This window comes from Rhinoderma darwinii, chromosome 4 (assembly GCF_050947455.1).
Source record: "Rhinoderma darwinii isolate aRhiDar2 chromosome 4, aRhiDar2.hap1, whole genome shotgun sequence".
Taxonomy (NCBI): Eukaryota; Metazoa; Chordata; class Amphibia; order Anura; family Rhinodermatidae; genus Rhinoderma; species Rhinoderma darwinii.
Window position 1 is genome coordinate 93,481,143 of NC_134690.1, and position 20,823 is coordinate 93,501,965.

The 20,823-nt window shown below is 41.9% G+C and overlaps 1 protein-coding gene across 1 annotated transcript in view; it reads right to left on the minus strand.

The window, feature by feature from the left end:
- The window catches only part of PASK (PAS domain containing serine/threonine kinase), a 145,622-nt gene that overhangs the window by 35,321 nt on the left and 89,478 nt on the right, over nt 1-20,823 (minus strand). The window lies entirely within an intron of this gene.

The following is a 20,823-nucleotide window of genomic DNA, read 5'->3' on the forward strand; positions in this document are numbered from 1 at the left end:
TGGGCTGGTGTTTCTTACACCAGTTTTAGTTTTTATAACGTTGGAGTAAAATGCGCCTAATTTATTAAGAAACGCACACCTCTTAATGAATTAGGCCGTTCATGCTGCAGAAAGCCAAATCCACACCAACTGTGAGCTGGCATCAATTTGTGCCGTAGTTTACACCAGTTTGTGGCAGAAATTATAGTAAATTTACCGGGCTGTAATTAGCCCTAACCCCTTTTGCCAAGACTTGGATTCTTTTAAAACGGCTACGGAATAAAAGCGAGAGAAAGATAAAAATGTTTGCTCAAAACAAGCGTGCGCCAAAACTTACGACTTTTTTTTACCGGATAATAAATTTGCCATTATTTTGTTGTGATTGAATGAGAGCACTCTTGTTTACATTCTCGGGCTTTACTTAGCTAGTCCTGCTCTTATCGGAGAAGTGGATCAAGTCCAGGAATGTAAGCGAAATACATCAACATCAGCCCTACAAACCTCACTGATAAGTTTTCTACAATGTATTAGGCCTCGTGCACACTTCCGTCGGCAGTTGTATAGCCACTAATGACGGATCAGTGAAACACGGACTGCAAACGGATGGCTTCCTTGCGCAGTCCGTTGTTTCACGGACCAAATGAATGAAAAGGCCGAGACTGTTCCGTAAAAAACGGACAAGAGTAGGACATGTCCTATTTTTGACGGAACGGCCGCACGGTTTTCGTTAAAATGGAAGTGTGCATGGCCCCATTGAAATGAATGTGTCAGGGTGCTATCAGTTAAAAAAAATGGATAGCAACCGGACGAAAAAAACTGAAGTGGGCATGAGGCCTTAGTCTAGAGCAGGGCCGCCATCAGGGCAGTACGGCTGGTACTGCGGTCAGGGGCCCGGCCACAATGATTGAAAAAAAGGGGCCCGCCCGCTTCTCAGCTACTTTACACATTTAAATGAGAGCCCCAGCGTTAGTTACTTGGAGAAAGGAACGGACTCTGCAATCTAATAGGGCCCGCTCCTTACTCTGAAGTAACTAACGCTGGGATCTTGAGAGGACTAACATAAGGGGAAGATGCTGCATGGAAGCAGAAGCTCCGTGTGGAGAGAGACACGGCCTTCTCTACACAGCCGACTGGACCTGCAGGCTGGTGAGTGATTCTCCCCTCTCCGTGCTGCTTCACATCCCTCCTGACCCCTTTTGAAGATTATATAAAGTGCAGAATGTTTAAAAAAATAAACGGTTTATTTTTTGCCACTATTTTCGCAATCGTGGTAAAAATGGTGCCGTTTTGCCCGCAAAACCGCATCATTTGTGCCGCGATTACTAAAATTGCATAACAAAAGGGTACAAAACTTGTTACAACAGTGCTGTTAGGCTATAGTCGAAGTACGGCAAAATCACGTTTTGCCGCGATTTTGCAAAAAAAAAAAAAAAAAAAGGGATTTGATCGCACTGTGTAAATAGACTAATGCCTTATTCAGACGGCCATGCTCGGTCCGTTTTATATGGACCGTGTATCGGCCATATTTCCCAGACCGACCCACAGTTCAGGGAGCCAGGCTCCTAGCAACATAGTTATCTATGACAGTAGGAGTCCCTGTCTATCCGCGGGACTACTGTCCCATACTCTAATCATGTTTTCAGTACGAGGACGGGGACAGTATTCCCGCAGGGAGGCAGGGACACCTAGCATCATAGATAACTACGTCGGGAAATACAGCCGACATACGGTCCGTATATCAGACTGAACACGGCCATCATGGCCAAACTGGCGGATTTGTCTCCTATTTCTGATGCGGATTGCGCACTGAAAATGCACTACAAATTACAATATAAGGCTATATTCAGACGAACGGGTGTGAAATCGGCCATCAGCCAATTTGCACCCGTGTGGGACCCGTTTTCACGGATGCCTCATAGACTGGAGTCTATTGAGGGATCTGTAAAAAATGAACATAAAAAGGACATGTCCTATTTTTACAGGCCTTTCACACGGTCCTTAAAAACAACGGCCGTGTGAATAGCCCCATAGAAATACATGCAACCATGTGACGGCCGTTAAAAGACCAGCCGTCACACGGACATTTAACACGTTCGTCTGAATAAGCCCTAACTCATGTGAATGCAGCAGAAAAAAATCTACATGGCATTTAGGACGTGGTGCTGATTTTTAATTTAGCAGCATGCCTATTATATTGCAGAATTAGAACGTATTTTACCCTTTACAATGCAAAGGGTTAATTTGCTGCAAATCCCTAGCAAAATCTGGAAGGCTACACGCATACGTTGAGGAATTTGGTGCAGAAAATCTGCATCAAAACCACAGGTAAATGCAGGTAATTCTGCAGGTATAATCCACACCTAAGGGCTCGTCCACACGAAATTGCGGCAGAAAATTTGTGCCACAATTCCGTTCGAAGTAGCAGACTTTAGGCTGCGGAAAAAAACGCACAAATTCCTGTGGTTTTTACTGTGGAAAATGGTGCAGATTTTTCTGCGTTTTTCTCAATGCTGGGAGATGGTGACATCTCCTCTGAAAAACGCAGCAATTCAGTCCACTTTCCACAGCAGGAATTGACATGCTGCGGTCCGAAAAATACGCACCGCAGGTCATTTTCTGGTAGGAAGTTTTCTGCATCGTGTGGAGAAGATTTGTCAGATCTCACCCACTATGCTGCTACTTTATTCTGCTCCATTTTTACTGTCCGCAATTCCGGACGGAAAAAAACCCAGCAATTTCGCAACGTGTCGACAAAGCCCTAAGGCTATATTCACTGAGAGTTTTTTGCAGGCGGAAATTCTGCCTCAAAATTCAGTTTGGAAGTTTAAGGCAGATTTTCTTCTCCCTGCACGCCGATTTTCGCTGCATTTTTTCTCTTTCTCTGCCTCCCATTGATGTCAATGGGAGATCAGAGGCATTACCGCCCGAAGATAGGGCATGTCCCTTCTTTCTCCCGCGAGGCGGTTTTACCGCTCGCGGGAAAAAAGACGCCTCCGTCTCCCATTGAAATCAATGGGAGGAATTTTCGGGCCGTTTGTGACGAGTTTTGCGGCGCGGTTTCCGCGTAAAAAAAACTCAGTGTGAACATAGCCTAATAGTGCATTCTTAGGTGCGGTTTTTATATTTGGATGTGAAAATACAGTAGGTGCAGGTTTTATGCTGCGGATTTGAGGTTTTAGATTTATTTATTTTAAACTGGTCAGACCACAAGCCAATTTATATGCAGAAAAAAATCTGCACCATGTAGATGAGATTTCTTGGGATCTCATTTACTTTGCTGGTACTGTATTACGCTGCGGATTTGCCGCACGAAAATACATACGGCAAATCCGCACGTAATATGCATCGTGTGCATTTGGCTTAACAGAGTTTTTTTTTTAACTCGAAGGCCCCGTTAGCACGTGATGGATTTGATACGGATTTCGATGACAATCTGCATCCCATGCATATGAGGTTTCCGCAATCCAGTTCACACGCTACAAAAAAATTTCCACGTGTATTTTTGTCCGCAGCATGAAAAGAAATCCAGCATGCTACTTATTTTGCATGGAAAAGCACAGGATAAGCCCCGTTGAATGACAATGGGACTAATTCTCGTGCGGATCTGCTACACACTTGTGGCACATCTGCTGCAGAAATCCAAGGGTAAGCCTCAGATTTTTTCCTCTGTAAAAACACATTGGACTTTAATGGCAATGTAAGAAAGTTAGTGCTCCTTACATCCTCGCAAGTGCTTCCCCCTCTCTTAAAGCCCCCTTCACATCGTGTTATTGCTCTACGTTCATCATAGAGAAAATCTCCGAACATACACTATAAACAACATAAAGAAAAATTTATAGGGCTCCATTATGTCCTTTCAGCCTACGTCGGGCTGGTAGACGTCGATATACCTTATTTTTGAAGGATGGGATACTAGAAAAGACTTTGCTATTCCATCCTGAGAGATTCCACAAAAAAACCATATACCACTCCTGACACTACTATATGGACAGTGATGTCACAAGCTTCCCAATACTGGAGTCCCCGGACAGAGCATCACAAGTGCTCTGCCCGTGGACTTTGTCCCTGGGAAAGCTCCTGACATCACTGTCCATATATGTAAAGTGACATCAGGGGATTCTCCAGGGCAGGAATCCCTGGTCAGTGCGTTGCTGACTCTCTGGCCATGGACTCAGGCTTTGCAAAGCTTCTGACATGACTTTACGTACATGGACATCAGGAACAGCGCCAGAGTCCTTGGGCAGAGAGCAAGTAGAAGCTCTGCCCGGGGGCTCCAGCCCTGGGAAAGCTCCTGACAACACTGTCCACTTTCCGTTGTCCAACCCCCGGTAATGCAGGGGGGCCCAGACATCTTGACTGTATCTGGCCCAGAAATTCCTCATGGTGGACCGGGTCTAGAATCCTGGCTGTTTACCTCACAGAGTGTTGCCTAGACTGCATACAATTTTACCTACTTCTCAGCTGAGTGCAGGACTAGGTATTTTCTCTTTGGGAGACAACCACCTACTTACAGCTGATGGGTACTGACGACAAGCCTCTAAATACAGTCTGAAAAGTGATTGAATGCCTGACTGTACATGTAACCACTGCTTCAGGTGAAGTCCTGACTGAGAAGGTGGTTTAATTCAGAATTTTCAGGCAGCTTCACATACAGATGTGTCCCCAGGTAGCGCAACAAATTCTGTTGATTTTTACCTCAGAATTGCAACAAATTTCTCTCAAATTACTACAAATAGTAAGTAAATAGGAATGTATATCTCTCCCCATCTTAAAGTTTTCCCATAATAATAATTTATCATCTATCCACAGGGTAGGTGATAAGTATCTAAATGGTGGAGGGTCCAACTTCTGAGACCCCCACCGATTCTGAGAACAGGCTTACCTGCCCAACCCCGTGCCCCCCATAGAATTGGAGCGCATACTGTGCATGCTCGGCCACCGCTACATTTACTTTCTATGGGGCTGCCGTTCGGCTATTTCTAGCAGCCCCAAATAAAATCATTAAATTTACCATCTGCAAACTACATTTTCTCTAGGGAGAGGACAGCCACCTAGAATAAGCGCCTCTCCCGCTTTTAGGCCTGCCATCACTCTCAGAATGTATCCACTAATCTGGGGACTACAAGAACTGGTTAACAAAGATAACTATTTTTCTTGACCATTTTTGGTTATTTTGTATGAATCTGCCACATTACATGCTATGATGTTACAATGGGTAAGCCTTGAATATATTTTACATATAGACCTAAGATTGTCCTTTAAACAATCTGAGACAGTTCATTCACCAGCAAATTCACTTATTGTACAGAAGTTACAATAGCTTTGTCCCTTTCCATCACAGAACTCTAAAATCTCTTGTGAATAGATACTGTAAGTCATCGCCTCCGAAAAAAAATCTGAGGTAAAGCCCTGTCTGAGCAACACGTCACCTGAGGAGAAACCGCTCCAATCATGACTTCACCTGAAACAGTGATTACATGTACAGTATCGTATCCAATCACTTTTCAGACAGCATTTAGGAGGCTAGCCGCCTGTACCCATCAGCTGTAGGCAGTGGCTGTCCTTGCCCTCAAAGATTCCTGCAAACTCTCTTGTACGGATTTACAGATGGAGAATGTAAACAAGAGTGTCTCATTCACTCACAGCAAACTAATGTCTTGACGGTGAGGAACTGAAACACTAAGTATATTAGAAAGTTGTGGAACTTTACATTTTATTGTAATTACACTTTTTGTGCGGAACACTGGAAAACCCCCTTTAACCCTTTCGTGACCGCTTATTTTGGGGATTAATGTCCAAGCCATTGTTGCCCTTTTTTTATCTTCACATTTCAAAAGCCAGGACTTTTTATTTTGTAAATAAAGCCTTGTTTTGTTTTTTTAAATGGCACCATTCTGGGGTACATGTAATATTGGGAAAAAACACGGAAATTCCGCCATTGTATTTTCTGTCCTAAATTTATGCCGTTTACCGTGTGGTATATATAAAATAATAACTTTATTCTGCATGTCGTTAAGATTACAGCGAAACAAAATTTACACTTTTGAACAATGAAACACTTTTTATATCGTTATATTCTAAGAGCAATAACTTTTTTATTTTTCCGCCGACGTAGCTATATGAGGGTTTATTTTTTGCGACACAACTTGTAGTTTTTATTGGTACTATTGTGTTGTACAAACGACTGTTTTATTGCATATCTTGGAACACAAGATGAACAGAAAACACGTTTTTAGTACTCACCCTAAAATCGATTTCTCATTGAATCCATTGGGGGATACACAACCATGGGTATATGCTCCTGACACTAGGAGGCGACACTATGTAAAGATTCTTGGCTCTGCCCAGGCAGGCTATACCCTTCCCACAGACACTGGATAATTCAGTTTGCACAAAAGTAGTAGGAAAAAAAAAGAACACAAATATGTCCACACAGTCCCGGGAGAAAACCAAACAGGACTACAGGACCCGGGACTAGAATAAACAAACAAAATAATTAAGAGGACTATGTCGCTAATGAATTGAACGAGAAATAGATTTTAAGGTGCGTACATAAAATAGTTTTCTAGCTAAACATTGGGGAACACAACACCATGCGACATCTTAGAGCAAAAACAGAGGGAGGGAAAAAAACAAATTAAAAGTACAGTTATGAGGCTCAACCAACATGCAGTTGCCTGAAACACTCTGCGACCCAGACTGGCATTAGTAGAGGACAAAGAACGAATTTGTGAAAACTTAGTGAAGGTGCGCACAGAATCCTAGGTAACAGCCTTGCAGACCTGAGCAACTGAGGCATGATGCCTGACCACCCAGGAAGCACCAACAACCCTAGTAGAATGGGCAAGTAACCCAAAAGGAAGGAACTTTACCCTTGGATCTTGGCTCATTGAGGTTTTCTGGACTTCAATATAGTCTGGGTGACTGGCTCAGAGAAACCCCAGAACCTTGACTTCAACACCCGCGCCGTTAAACGCATGTGAGGTTAGGTGGGGTTGAATAGCGGACCCTGGGAATGGAGGCCAGGAAGAAGCCATGAAGGGTCCGTGAGAAGGTAGATTAGATCTGGATACAAGTACAGGCAAGGCCAGTCCAGAGCACAAAAACCGAGAGAAGGCCGCATATGGGGAGTGTGGTTCTGAGGCAAAAGAAAGTTCTTACCGCTTGTAGCCTCAGAAATCAGCTCATCTAGACGTTCACCAAAAAGTCTGCTATCCACGAAGGTAAGATCGATATGCAAAACCTGGACCCAGAGCAGAACCTGCAGCCACAAAAACAGATTTAGCCTGAAAATCCAACCTCATGTCGAGGGGTTTGCTGAGGGAAGCCAGGGTAATACTAGTAGACATTGATAGCCTAGAAATAGGCTGATCAACAGAACGAGAGACAGACCACAATGAGACCAAATATTCCTGAAAAGAAAACAAAGTATCTGCATGATCATTGGCAACAAGACGTCTATCCGGATGTCCACTCCTTGGTTAATAACTTATCAAATTCGGTATGGTTTAGAAAATATAGCTTATTGCGCCATTGGCACTGTAAGGGAGCGTCCTCCTGTGAAGAGCTGGGATCATCTCCTACATTCATAGTGTCAGCATGTATTAACGCCGCTTAGCAACTGACAACTTCGATTCCGGAGTCAGAAAACACATGTGAGGAAAGAGACTGATCCATATTGAAGGCAACATGATCCTTAAAGGCTGCAATAGGATCCCCCTAGAAAAAGCTTGACAAGGAATGAGATCTTCTCACATCACCCCCTATGTTTCTTATGGTATCTGGCGCGAGAAGTGGATTGAGTATTATCCAAAGGAAAGGAAGGAGGGGCCTTAAACTCAGCTGCAATCTAAGAAGAAAGACGCTCCAAAGACTGAACCATGGTTTGGGATAGTCTAGAAAGGTGCCCTAGGGCCAGAACAAAAGCCATCACCCATTCAGGGGGTGCCAAATCCCCAGCGGGTGGAAGGAGCCATACGGGAAGTCCTGCGGGCAGAATGGGGTAGGCTGTATAGGCTGCTTGGAACGATCCTCCCAAAAAGAAGACATCACAGAAGGGAACACAAACAAACAGCAAAGTCTGAAGAAAAGAATGACCCCCTGGGGAATTTCAGATAACAAATAATACTAAGGTTGTCACGATACCAGAATTTGGACTTCGATACCGATACTTCGTTTAGTATTGCGATACTCGATACCAAAACGATACTTTGCCAACAATAATAATAAAAATGTTCTTACATTATATGATGTGAAGCGCGTGGTATTATGAATTTTGAACCTCCATGTGTCTCACATTAATAATAATTAACCCCATCATGTTCCTCAGTCATAATGGACAACATTGGGTTAATGTGTGAGGTACATGATGGGGTTAATTATGGTTAATGTGAGGCACATGGAGGTTCAAAATTCATACCTCGTGCCTCACATTAATAAGGGAAAGAAAGCAGTTTTTTATTTTATAACAGCGTAAACATAAATGATGTTATAAATTTGTTATTATGGTTGCGACGATACCGAATGTGTATATTTTATGCATTGAGACTTATTTTAATGTTTATTGTAAAAAAGTGTTTGTTTTTTAATTTAACATTACTTTATTTATTTTTTTAAGTTTTTATTTTTATATTGTTTTGTAGTGCGCCCGCCATGTTCTGTCTTCAGTGCCGGCAATCATTAGTGCAGCACTGGTCGCATCACATCATGATGACCGCGTGCGCACACTTGTCAGGACTCAGGAGCAGGGCAATGGCTGTATTACACAACCACAGCCCCGCTCTAACTACATTCATGTGTTACTATACTTAGTATACTATGCTTAGTATCGAAATACATGAAATAACGGTATTAAACAGTTTCAGGGTGCACGGTATCGGAACAGTATCGAAGTTTCGATGCATCGTGCAACCCTAAATAATACAGCCAAAAGGCTGGCCTACCAGACCTCTGGAGCGGTGTCCCCCTGTAGCTGAATGCAGGACAGATAAGGAAAGAAAAGAACTAAAGCTAAAGTAAATAAAAAATAGCAGCAGACCTGAGTACTAGGTCATGTGCGTTTTCTACAACACTAGGTTAAAAACGGAATTAGCCAGTGTCTGTAGGAAGAGTATGGCCTGCCTGGGCAGAGCCAAGATTTTGTCCTACCGAGTGTCGCCTCCTAGTGGCAGGAGCATATACCCATGGTGCGGTTTCCCCCCATGGATTATCGAAAAAACATAAATTCTGGCATTATTTTTTATTGAATTTAAGGCGTTCACTGTGCAGGTTAAATAACAGAATAGTTTTATAGTTCGAGTTGTTACGGTAGCGGCAATACCAATTATGTGTAGATTTCCTTAGTTTTAGTTTTTTCATAATAAAGCATTTTGTAAGGTGAGCAAGTGAGGGTTTTAGTATGTTTACTAGGGATTTTTAAATTAATTTCTTTATTATTTTTATTAAGCAATTTTTAACTTTTTCATTTTGGTTCCACTATGGGACTTCACTATGCGATTGTTTGATCGCTTTTATAATAAACTGCAATACCTGTGTATTGCAGTGTATTATGCTTGTCAGTGTAAAACTGACAGACATTCTATAGGGGCAAACATAATGGCAGACCTGGGGGAAACCATCAGCACCCCGCGATCGCACCACGAGGTTGCCGATGGGGTGATAGAGGGAGTCTATAAAACTACTTAGATGGCGGTTTAAAGAGAACCTTTCACCTGCCCATACATGTGCAGCTGAGTGCAGCATGTAATAGGCAGAGCTGTACAAAACCGGTCTCACTATAAGAAAACATTTCCTATCTTTCTCCGTTATTTAGATATCGGTGACATTATATTTGTAGCTGATTGGACAGTGTCACAGCGATGTTACACGCCCCTTTGTCAATTACACGACCATTGACAGTTCAGGGGCTTATTTAAATATCTGGCGCCAAATATAATGGCACCAATATCTAAATAACAGAGGAAGATAGTAAAAAAGTTTAACGTGCCCCAGGGTTTGTGCAGCCCTGCCCATTACATGCTGCACATGTATGGGGAGGTGAAAGGTTCTCTTTAAACGCCCAGAATAGGAGTTAACTGCGATCCTGGCAGTTAGAGCGGCCCTGCAACAGCTCTACCAGGCACAGGACACTCGTGCCTATGGGCTTATGACACAGAGCAAAAGGTGGTGTTGTGGCATAAGTACCCTTAATGACCGCCATGAAACGGCGTATGGACGGTCATTAAGGGAGACATGGTCAGAAAATTGTCCATAAACGAATGCAGCTCCCAAGAAAAGGTGGAGCACAGCTTCTCCTCCAAAGACCAGAAAGTGACAGGGGAGATACTTACACAGTCTGTGTGTATAGTGTGCTTATCCAAACCTACAGCATTATAAAAGAGTTGCTATATATCCTTATATTCCATGCCCTTTAATGATAATGAGAAGAATCTGCTGTCCCTGTACCAGTCCACCAGGGGAGGGCCCAAACATATCTGCTAGAAGCGAGGGCTCCCGTATTATACCAGGACAACACTTCCCAGCAAAATTCCACAAACTGCAAAGGTGCGGAGTGTGGACCAAAAGGGGCATAAGAAAGGACGCCATATATCAGTGCGACACCGGCCTGTGCAGAAAGGATTGCTTCACAGCGTAACACACATCTATGGATCATTTTATTGTTTTTTTTATCCCATTATTATACCACCTGACTATGCCCCTGATATCCTATGCACAACTTACATGTACCCCCACATTATATACGGAAACACCAGCAATACTCAAACAAACCTACTACCAAGTAAAATCCGCTCTCCAAAAGCCAAATGGCACTCCCTCAGCTCTGAACCCTACAGCGTGCCCAAACAGCAGTTTACTTCCACATATATGGCATCGCCATACCCGGGAGAACCCTTTTAACAATTTTTGGGGTGTGTGTCTCCAGTGGCATAAGCTGGGCACGTCATATTTGCCACTGAAGTGGCATATCTAGGGAAAAATATTAATTTTTAATTTGCACCATCCGCAGCGCATTTACTTATGGAAAAGACCTGTGGGGTGAAAATGCTCACTACACCCCTTAATAAATGCCTTGAGGGGTGTAGTTTCCAAAATGGGGTCACTTCTCAGGGGTTTCTTTTTATTATTTCACATCAGAGCCTCTGCAATTGTGAACCAATACTTTGTAAATCGCCAAATTAGGCCTCAATATTACATGGTAGTCTTTCACTCCTGAGCCTGGTCGTATGTCCAGGAAAAAGATTAGGGTCACATGTAGGGTGTTTCTAAAACCGGGAAACACTGCATAATAATTAGAGAGCTGTCTTGTTATGGTGGCACAAGCTGGGCACCACATATTGGCATATCTATGGAAAAAATCCAATTTTCACTCTGCAACATCGAGGGCACACTAATTTCTAAAAAACACCTGCAGGGTTAACATGCTTACTACACCACTAGGTAAATGCATTGAGGGGTGTAGTTTCCAAAATGGGGTCACTTCTGGGGGGTTTCCACTGTTTTGGTCCCACAGGCGCCCAGAAACCAATCCAGTGTTATGGAATAAATATATGTATAATGTATCTGGGGCCCCAAGGAGTGAAATGTTATAGAGGAGAGCATGTGAATGGGTATTTTAGAAAGGGTAAGAGAGGAAATAGTTTGCAGCTGCTCTGCTGTCTCTTTTGAAATTGCGAACAGATGGCGGTCAATCACTTGACCAACCCCCCTAAGCATAAAAGGGAATACCTTGTGTTCCACCAATGGGTTTTATTGAATATACAGATGACTCATATGTTATGGAGTGTTTTTGTGTGACGCTATAAAAGCGACCACTACAGTTAAATAAAGTCAGAAGTATTTTGCCTTGAGAAACGTCTCAGTGTATCTGTTACTTCTCCGAGCAGCTCGCCCCCTCCCCACCTGATTTGAACCTGCATGGAGATCAAGGCGTAACGTGACCTCAAATTGCGATCACAGAAATTGGCGCCCGAACAGGGACTTGACCAGAAGGACGGCACCCCACCTTAGGGGATCTCCCGGGACTTGAATGGCGACCACCCGGACGAAGGAACGTGCAGACCACTGCTGCAGCAAGGTAAGAAGACTTAATTCTTACAAACTCTGCTCTGCACCTTCCTGTCTGGTAGGTCACCTTCCCGGTAGTACTCCTGAGGAATAGAGGGGCCACATGAGGGTATTTTTAGTGTAAAAATCTGGTCAAGTCTATATGTAATCCTACCCTCAGGATAAAGTGCCTGATCTCCATGACAGTATTTGTATGAATGTTGTAGAAACCCAGTTTTGTGTCACAAATGCATTTTAGAATAAGGAAATTGTTTTTGGAAAAAAACTTCCGATAATCCGGCAAATTACCAGAAACATGTGTACATGCTTCAGGTGACTATGGGGATTATGATAGGCTAAATTTTAGCCCGGAAATCGAAAATTTTGTGCAATCTGATAATCCGGAAAAATACCGAAAATGTGTGTACAGCATTGAGGTACTTGCGGAGATTATCATGCACTGATTTTCAGCTCAAAATTCCAGAATTTTCTGCAATCTGATAATCCGGCATGTCAAATGAACAGCTTGATTTTACGTTTGCCTTGTTATTTGGATTAGGAATATTTGTCATATTACTCTTATGGTGTGGAGGATATCTCCTTGAGTGGTGTCTCAGACGAGGAAAGTTATAAAAGGACTGTGAAAGGGAAAGATCCTCTGGCCAGAGTAGAAGAGTTAGTACGGAAACTAGAACTGTCTAAAATAGATGAGAAAGAAATTCATCTGTCAGTAGCTAAAATCTGTAACAAAATAAGAAGTATCAAGTGGATAAGTAACTGTCGAAAATAGGCAAGAAAGAAATTTGCCTATCAGGAAACTTACCCCTTGAATTACTTAGGGTGTGCCAAAAAAGGCCACCACTTACAGTCACATGAGGAACTTGGTGTTCCTATTAAGGAGTTTCGAGGGGATAAGTAACTGTCTAAAATAGGTGAGGAAAAAAAAAAAAAAAAAAAAAAAAAGAAATTCACCTATCAGGAAAATTACCCCCTACGTAACTTAGGGTCTGCCCATAGGCGGCCACTTATAACTAAGTAAGATGGGGAACTTGGTGTTCCTATTACGAGATGAGCACCCACAAGGACTGACAGCCAAACAGGTAGTAGCAGAAAGAGAAGGTAAAAAGGCAACGCAAGGAACGAATCAGTTAATGAAGGCATGTGGAATGGGAAAAGCGGGAAGATTAGATCTGGAAAAATATAGATGATATAATGAGCAGATCCTTTGTGGGATTATTGTTTAGTTGGTTGTAATTTGGCTCAGTTGGATAGTGAATTAGCAAGCACCTGTTAAAATGGTGTAAATTTATTAGGGGATTGTAAATCCAGAACCACACAGAGTCAAAATGACAAAGCAGATTGGAGTAGATGGATTGTAGCATCTTTTAGAAAGCAACAAAGAGCCTACAAATGTATGTAATGTTAATACACTGAAGTAAAAGTGCAGGAGGTTGTCAGAGGAAATTCATATTTTATAAAGTAAAGTTTAAAGCAAAGGAAGCTATAGAAGTAGTAGTTGTTTTAAAGTTGCAAGTGACCTTATAGTAAATTCCCATATGGTATAATTTAGAATCAACTAGTGTGATAAGAGAAGGGGGAGGTGAAGAACAGCTGCTAGTGAGATAAGAAATGTAATCTTGTTCTTGAAATGAATGGACACAACATTGAATGCTGATATAGATATTTTGTATGACTTTGTGTCATATTGTATGTATTAGAGAACAGGACCAGCCGACGCCCGGTAATGGCGTCCGTACCTCATGTTGAGTGTGTCCTCATTGTTGGTGGGAAACCCCCTGCGCACTGTTTCCAATGGGAGAGGCTGCCCCCCCCTGCCCCTGATGTGGCCACGCCCGGCCCAACCAAATCAGTATGAAATAATCACCTTGTTAATTTTGTCATTTGTAGTGTTTTTTCTATTTACAGAAGTTCCAGTCTAGTTCACTGATGAAACAACACGTAATTATAAGATAGAGATGGTGGCCGACAGATTGTACGGTTAAGCATTAACATAGATAATTCCTATACAATGGTGTGATGAATGATTGCAGATACGTATGTTGTTTTGCCGGCATTGAAAGTGTTAAGATTGTGAGAAGCTGTGAGTTTGTGACCCCCCTCCCTCCCCCCTAAAGTGTGCTGTGTTTGGGAGGAGGAGGAGGGGGGCTGACTGGGTGCAGTCTGCAGGGCTGATGAGACAAAGGGATTTCAATATGCACTGCTGAGATATATATATATCAGTAATGTCTACAAACTGAAATAAATTTCTTCTCTTTTGCGCAAGCGCTGTTGGTTATAAAAGTTACGATATTTATGTGTTATGATGTGATCAGATTTCATGTGTTTTGATAATTCAGATGTATTAAACTACAGATACTGTGAGACACGGGGGGGGGTTTTGAAAATGTATGTGCCCCCACCGTTATACTGTTTATTGGTTTGCAGTAATTAATGTTATCAGAGATAATATTTTCTGTTTTATTGAATAACTAACTACAATTGTTCTATTTTTGATTTCACACATAAATTATGTCATTGTAAAGATCAAATGTATTTTGTCAGGAAAAAGTCATTTTTGTTTCAGGCTGTTGTACATTACAGGGGGTTAAATTAGTGTTATGTCGAGATGTAGTTTTGAACTCTGCTACATCACTCTCGCAGAGTCCACAAAGGGGGGAAGGGTGAAGGAACTGATCAGGTACAATTTTGGTTTATGTGTAAGAGACCATCCCCCTCCAGCAAAGTTACACAGGAGGCGATGTGACATCACTCACACGAGTCTTTATGGATTTAGATGAGGGAGAAGGCAAAACAAAACTTGTATATTACTGCTATTCTAACTCAAGTACAACCTAAGCATTTGTCAACTGCAAGACATTTGAGATTAACCTGTGCACTCCTTCTCCCTGAGCAGGTCACACTCCATAGCTGTACTACATTGAACGCAGCTACCTTACTGCCTTTGGAGCAAGGGGGAGAAGACGTAGGTAAAGTATGGTCACAATTTTTGCCTGAAACTGATGAACATGATTGTATGGCCCTTATGGCCCAGGAAACAGTGGGGTTCGCACATGTAAGAGATACCCCACTCCAAAACCCAGACCTAATACTCTTTGTGGATGGTTCAAGGTATTGTGTAGAAAGATCTTTTCTTACAGGATATGCAGTAACCACCGAAGATGTAGTCCTAGAAGCAGCCTCCTTACCAGCGTCCCGCTCAGCACAAGAAGCGGAGCTTAAGGCCCTGGCAGCAGCATGCCAACATGCAGAAGGAAAGACAGCAAATATATACACTGACTCTCAATATGCTTTTGGGATTGCACACGATTATGGCCCCATATGGAAGGCTAGACAGTTTTTGACCTCTGCAGGTACACATGTAAAGAATGCAGACTTTGTAAAATACTTGATGGAGACCCTGATGTTACCCACAGAAGTAGCAGTAGTAAAAATTAAAAGCTCACACTAAGGTGAGTTCACCAGAGACAAAAGGGGAAATGCCCTGGCGGACGAAGCAGCAAAGCAAGCAGCACAGAAGCTACCCGTGTTAGCAGCCGTATGTCAGATAAAAGATCCAGAGGAAACAAGACCAGCTGTAAGCCCGGAACTACTGCAAAAACTTCAAGGACAAGCAACAGAAGAAGAAAAAGACAAGTGGACGGCCCAAGGAGCAACGCTACGAAAAGATGGCCTCTGGCAGTGCCAGAATAAACTGTGCCTGCCTAAGACAATGTTCCCAATGATGGCCCAAATAACACATGGAGCGACTCACCAATCAAAAACGGCAATGATGGACTTGGTAAACAAGGTGTGGTATGCTCCAGGGTTTAGTGTGATGGCCAGCAGTTTTACACAAGGATGCATGATCTGTGCAACACATAATATTGGAAGAACTGTAAAAGTACCACAGAAGCACACACCCAGACCTATATATCCGTTCCAGAGACTGCAGATAGACTATATTCAACTACCCAAAGTTGGTACCTATGAGTATGTGCTTGTTTGTATTGATCTCTTTTCAGGATGGCCAGAAGCTTTTCCAGTAACCAAAGCTACAGCCGTAGCCACAGCAAAGAAACTGATCAACGAGGTGGTGTGCAGATATGGAGTTCCAGAGGTGATCAAGAGCGACAGAGGAACTCATTTTACGGGTGAAATCATGAACTATGTGTTGTCAGCTCTAGGCATAAGTCAAGCCCTACATACACCATACCATCCACAAAGTAGTGGGAAGGTTGAGAGACTAAATGGGACTCTCAAATTGAAAATCCAAAAAGTAATGGTAGAAACCGGGAAACCATGGACCGAGTGTCTACCATTAGCCTTGTTCTCAGTAAGATACACGCCCACAAAAAGAACAGGTCTCAGCCCATATGAGATCTTATTTGGGTCGGCTCCCAGATTAGGATGTTATTTTCCACAGGTGCTCCAAATGCAGTATGGTAGACTAACAGATTATGTATAAACGCTGAACAAACAATTGACCAAGGTGCATGCACAAGTCTTTGCTTCCATTCCAGGTCCTGATTCAGTTGACGTATAAGCTAGAACCAGGAGATTGGGTCGTTGTCAAAAGACACGTGAGGAAGAGCCTTGAGCCACGGTTTGATGGTCCTTTTCAAGTCCTACTCGTTACAAGCACCTCAATGAAGCTCGAAGGAAAGACAAGCTGGATTCACGCCAGTCATTGTAAAAAGGTTCTTCAGCCAGAAGAATGAAGATCTTTGCGGTTGTTGCGGCGGTTGTTGCGTGTGCTCTTATACAAAAAGGCAGAACTGCTACTCCTGTACACGTAATCAGTACAGAATCACTGGAACAGTTCAGGACAGGGTGGGCGAATGCCACAGTGGATAGAAAGCAGGGTAACTACACCTGTAAGGCCAATGCCCCGTGTTATACTACAAATGTGACTACAACCGAAGGGACTTGGAGAAAAGGACCACATGGAGGGACTGTGTACCTTCACATAGACAAAACAGCCAACATTAGCATACAAGAAGAGACGCCGGGGCTGTTGCTTTGTTGTTATGAACCAGATTTACAGTATCTACAGAAATATACAACCAGTAAAAATAGAAATGAAATGATAAATAAGACTTATGAAAGATGCAACAAGGAGAGGCTCAACTCTACGATTGTAATAAAAGGAACTGATGGGATGATATTATGTATGAATAATAGCCAAATAAGAAATAGAAGATATTTTGTATTCTTGATAACAATTTTAAGAGATAGTTTTAAGCCACATATAACAGTACAAAGTCTGGAAAGAATCGCACACACTTGTAAGAGCGCTGTAACCCAACAGCAGAAAAAGAATGTACACTTCAATATTTCCTTCCCTGAATCCCCCAGCTGTCATAGACAAAAAAGAGAATGGTATGACCCGCTATGAGGAGGGGTAGGAACGGGATTAGGAGTATTGAATGGGATACAGTTAGAAACAGTTATGAACAAATTAAACTCAGTGGGAGATGACACATGTACTGCATTAAGGAGAGGTGCCTCATGGTTACCTACTACCTTTGTCTTACAGCGAAAGGGTTAACTATAGATGAACTATTTCTAAATGTTTTTAATGAAAGTATGCTAACCGAATATAGAACATTACAGAATGTATCAACTTTTGTAAATTGGACAGTATGTACGCTTAAAACGATGTGGCAACAAGAACAGATGAATAATTTTAAGAATAAATTGTTTAGTAGTCATGTTAGGCAATGGACAGACATTCTGCCCATAGGAGAGAGAAATGATACGTGGTTATTGTTACAGCCTGAGTATACTGAGTGTACACCTAGATGGTGCGCAGGAAGACTAATAGCATTCAATGTGAAAAATCCTACTCTATTATGCAAATTTATTGTTATGCCAATGGTAATGATTGATCCGGTGACATTATTAGGACAATATTGGATGCCAGAAATGAAAGGAACACACATAGATTCTCAAAATAAGACAAGGAATATAGATTTGTGCCAATTAACAGAGCAAGGATATGTATGTAATCAACAGTCAGGGATATATGAACCCTGTCTGATGCAGCACCAGGATAATGTATGCGCACTCACTATAATCCCAGAAGCTAACCTACAGGTTTATATTGAAGTAGGTCCACAGCATGTATGCTTAATAACTAACGACAAGCAGACCCTTAGCCAGTTTAATCTCATAGGACCATTTTCAGGATGTCTATACAATGTGACGCATTTGACTTGGGGGAACCAAACTATAGTGTTCCTGCCTACTTTAGAAGAAATAATGTCCACTGTATGGGTACCTGAACCTTTGCCCTATGGAAATTTTAGTTTGCCACTGGAAGAGTTAAAACAAGTGTTACAAAAGTCTAAAGACGTAAAGAAATTGATAGCAGCCCATAATGTAACTCTAAGTAAAGTGAAAGTATTGGCTACAATAGCAGCTAAGGAAGTAATAAATTTATCGTCAGCAATAAAAGATGCTAGTGCCCATCACTGGTATGACATATTTACAGGATTTTCCCCCACTGCCACTAAGATACTGCATGTGTTATTCCAACCCTTGATATGTTTCATAATATTGTTTATATTGCTTACATGTTTTAATTATTATACATTTTGCAAAATAAGGGAAGCATTCAATCAGAGGCCTATACATTATGATGAAAGAATGTTGTGAGATTACCCCACCTACATACCTGTGTGAATCAAGTGAAGAAATGGATCGAAGCCTTGCTATCAGGAGATAGAAGTAGCATTGGAATTTAGGTGTTGGTAAAATCACAAAAGGAGGGATTGTTATGGAATAAATATATGTATAATGTATCTGGGGCCCCAAGGAGTGAAATGTTATAGAGGAGAGCATGTGAATGGGTATTTTAGAAAGGGTAAGAGAGGAAATAGTTTGCAGCTGCTCTGCTGTCTCTTTTGAAATTGCGAACAGATGGCGGTCAATCACTTGACCAACCCCCCTAAGCATAAAAGGGAATACCTTGTGTTCCACCAATGGGTTTTATTGAATATACAGATGACTCATATGTTATGGAGTGTTTTTGTGTGACGCTATAAAAGCGACCACTACAGTTAAATAAAGTCAGAAGTATTTTGCCTTGAGAAACGTCTCAGTGTATCTGTTACTTCTCCGAGCAGCTCGCCCCCTCCCCACCTGATTTGAACCTGCATGGAGATCAAGGCGTAACGTGACCTCAAATTGCGATCACACCAGCAAAATCTGCACTCCAAATGGTGCTCCTTCCCTTCTGAGCCCTGCCGTGTGCTCAAACAGCAGTTTATGACCACATATGGGGTATTGCCGTACTTGGGATAAATTGCTTTATAAATGTTGTGGTTATTTTTTTCCTTTATTTGTTGAGAAAATTAAACATTTTGAGCTAAAGCTACGTCTTATTGAAGAAAAAGGATTGTTTTTATTTTCACTGCCCAATTCTAATAAATTCTATGAAACACCTGTGGGGTCAAAATGCTCACTACACCCCTAGATGAATTCCTCAAGGGGTGTAGTTTCCTAAATGGAGTCACTTTTTGGGCGTTTTCATTGTTTTGTCCCCTCAGGGGCTTTGCAAATGTGACATAGCCTCCGCAAACCATTCCTGCTAAATTTGAGCTCCAAAAGTCAAATAGCGCTCTTTCTCTTCTAAGCCCTTCCCTGTGTCCAAACAGCCGTTTATGACCACATGTGGGATATTGTTTTACTTGGGAGAAATTGCTTTACAAATTTTGCGGTGCTTTTTCTCCTTTAGTCCTTGTGGAAATGAGAAAAAAAAAAATCGGTAAACCTACATTTTCTTTGAAAAAAAATGTAGATTTGAATTTTCACTAATTCCAATAATTTCTGTAAAAAACCTGTGTGGTCAAAATGCTCACTATACCCCTAGATAATTTCCTTGAGGTGTGTAGTTTCCAAAATGGGGTCATTTTTGGGGTATTTCCACTGTTTTTGCACTGCAAGAGCCCTTCAAACCTGACATGGTGCCTAAAATATATTCTAATAAAAATAAGGCCCCAAAATCCACTAGGTGCTCCTTTGCTTCTGAGGCCGGTGCTTCAGTCCAGTAGCACGCTAGGGCCACATGTGGGATATTTTGAAAAACTGCAGAATCTGGGCAATAAATATTGAGTTGCTTTTTTCTGGTAAAACTTTCTGTTACAAAAAAAATAAATGGATTAAATATGAATTTCTGCAAAAAAAAACAACGAAATTTGTAAATTTCACCTCTACATTGCTTTAATTACTGTGAAACGTCTAAAGGGTTAAGAAACGTTCTAAATGCTGTTTTGAATACTTAGAGGGGTGCAGTTTTTAAAATGGGGTGACTTATTGGGGGTTTTTAATATATAAGGCCCTCAAAGCCACTTCACAACTGAACTGGCCCCTGTAAAAATAGCCTTTTGAAATTTTCTTGAAAATGTGAGAAATTGCTGCTAAAGTTCTAAGCCTTGTAACGTCCTAGAAAAATAAAAGGATTGTCCTAAGCTTACTAGATTCTGGAGCAGAGTCTGTGGCCTTGCTCAGAGTCTGTTTGGCACAATTCTACATAAAGATCCCAAGTTAGCTCTCCTTCATTTCAAACTCCGAGCTTACGCACGCACAATTCCGGTTGTTTTCCTACATTCTTCTGGCCGCTAAAATGACTATTGATCACTCCTGGAAAAAAACCTCCGTTATTTTTGCAGGTGTCAAATCCAGAATGGATCAAATATTTGTTAATGAAAAGCTTACGAGCATTCTACTTGACAAGATTGCCGGATTTGAGTCGCTCTGGCAGCCCTGGATCAATTACGCCTACTCTCACCTGCCCGCCGC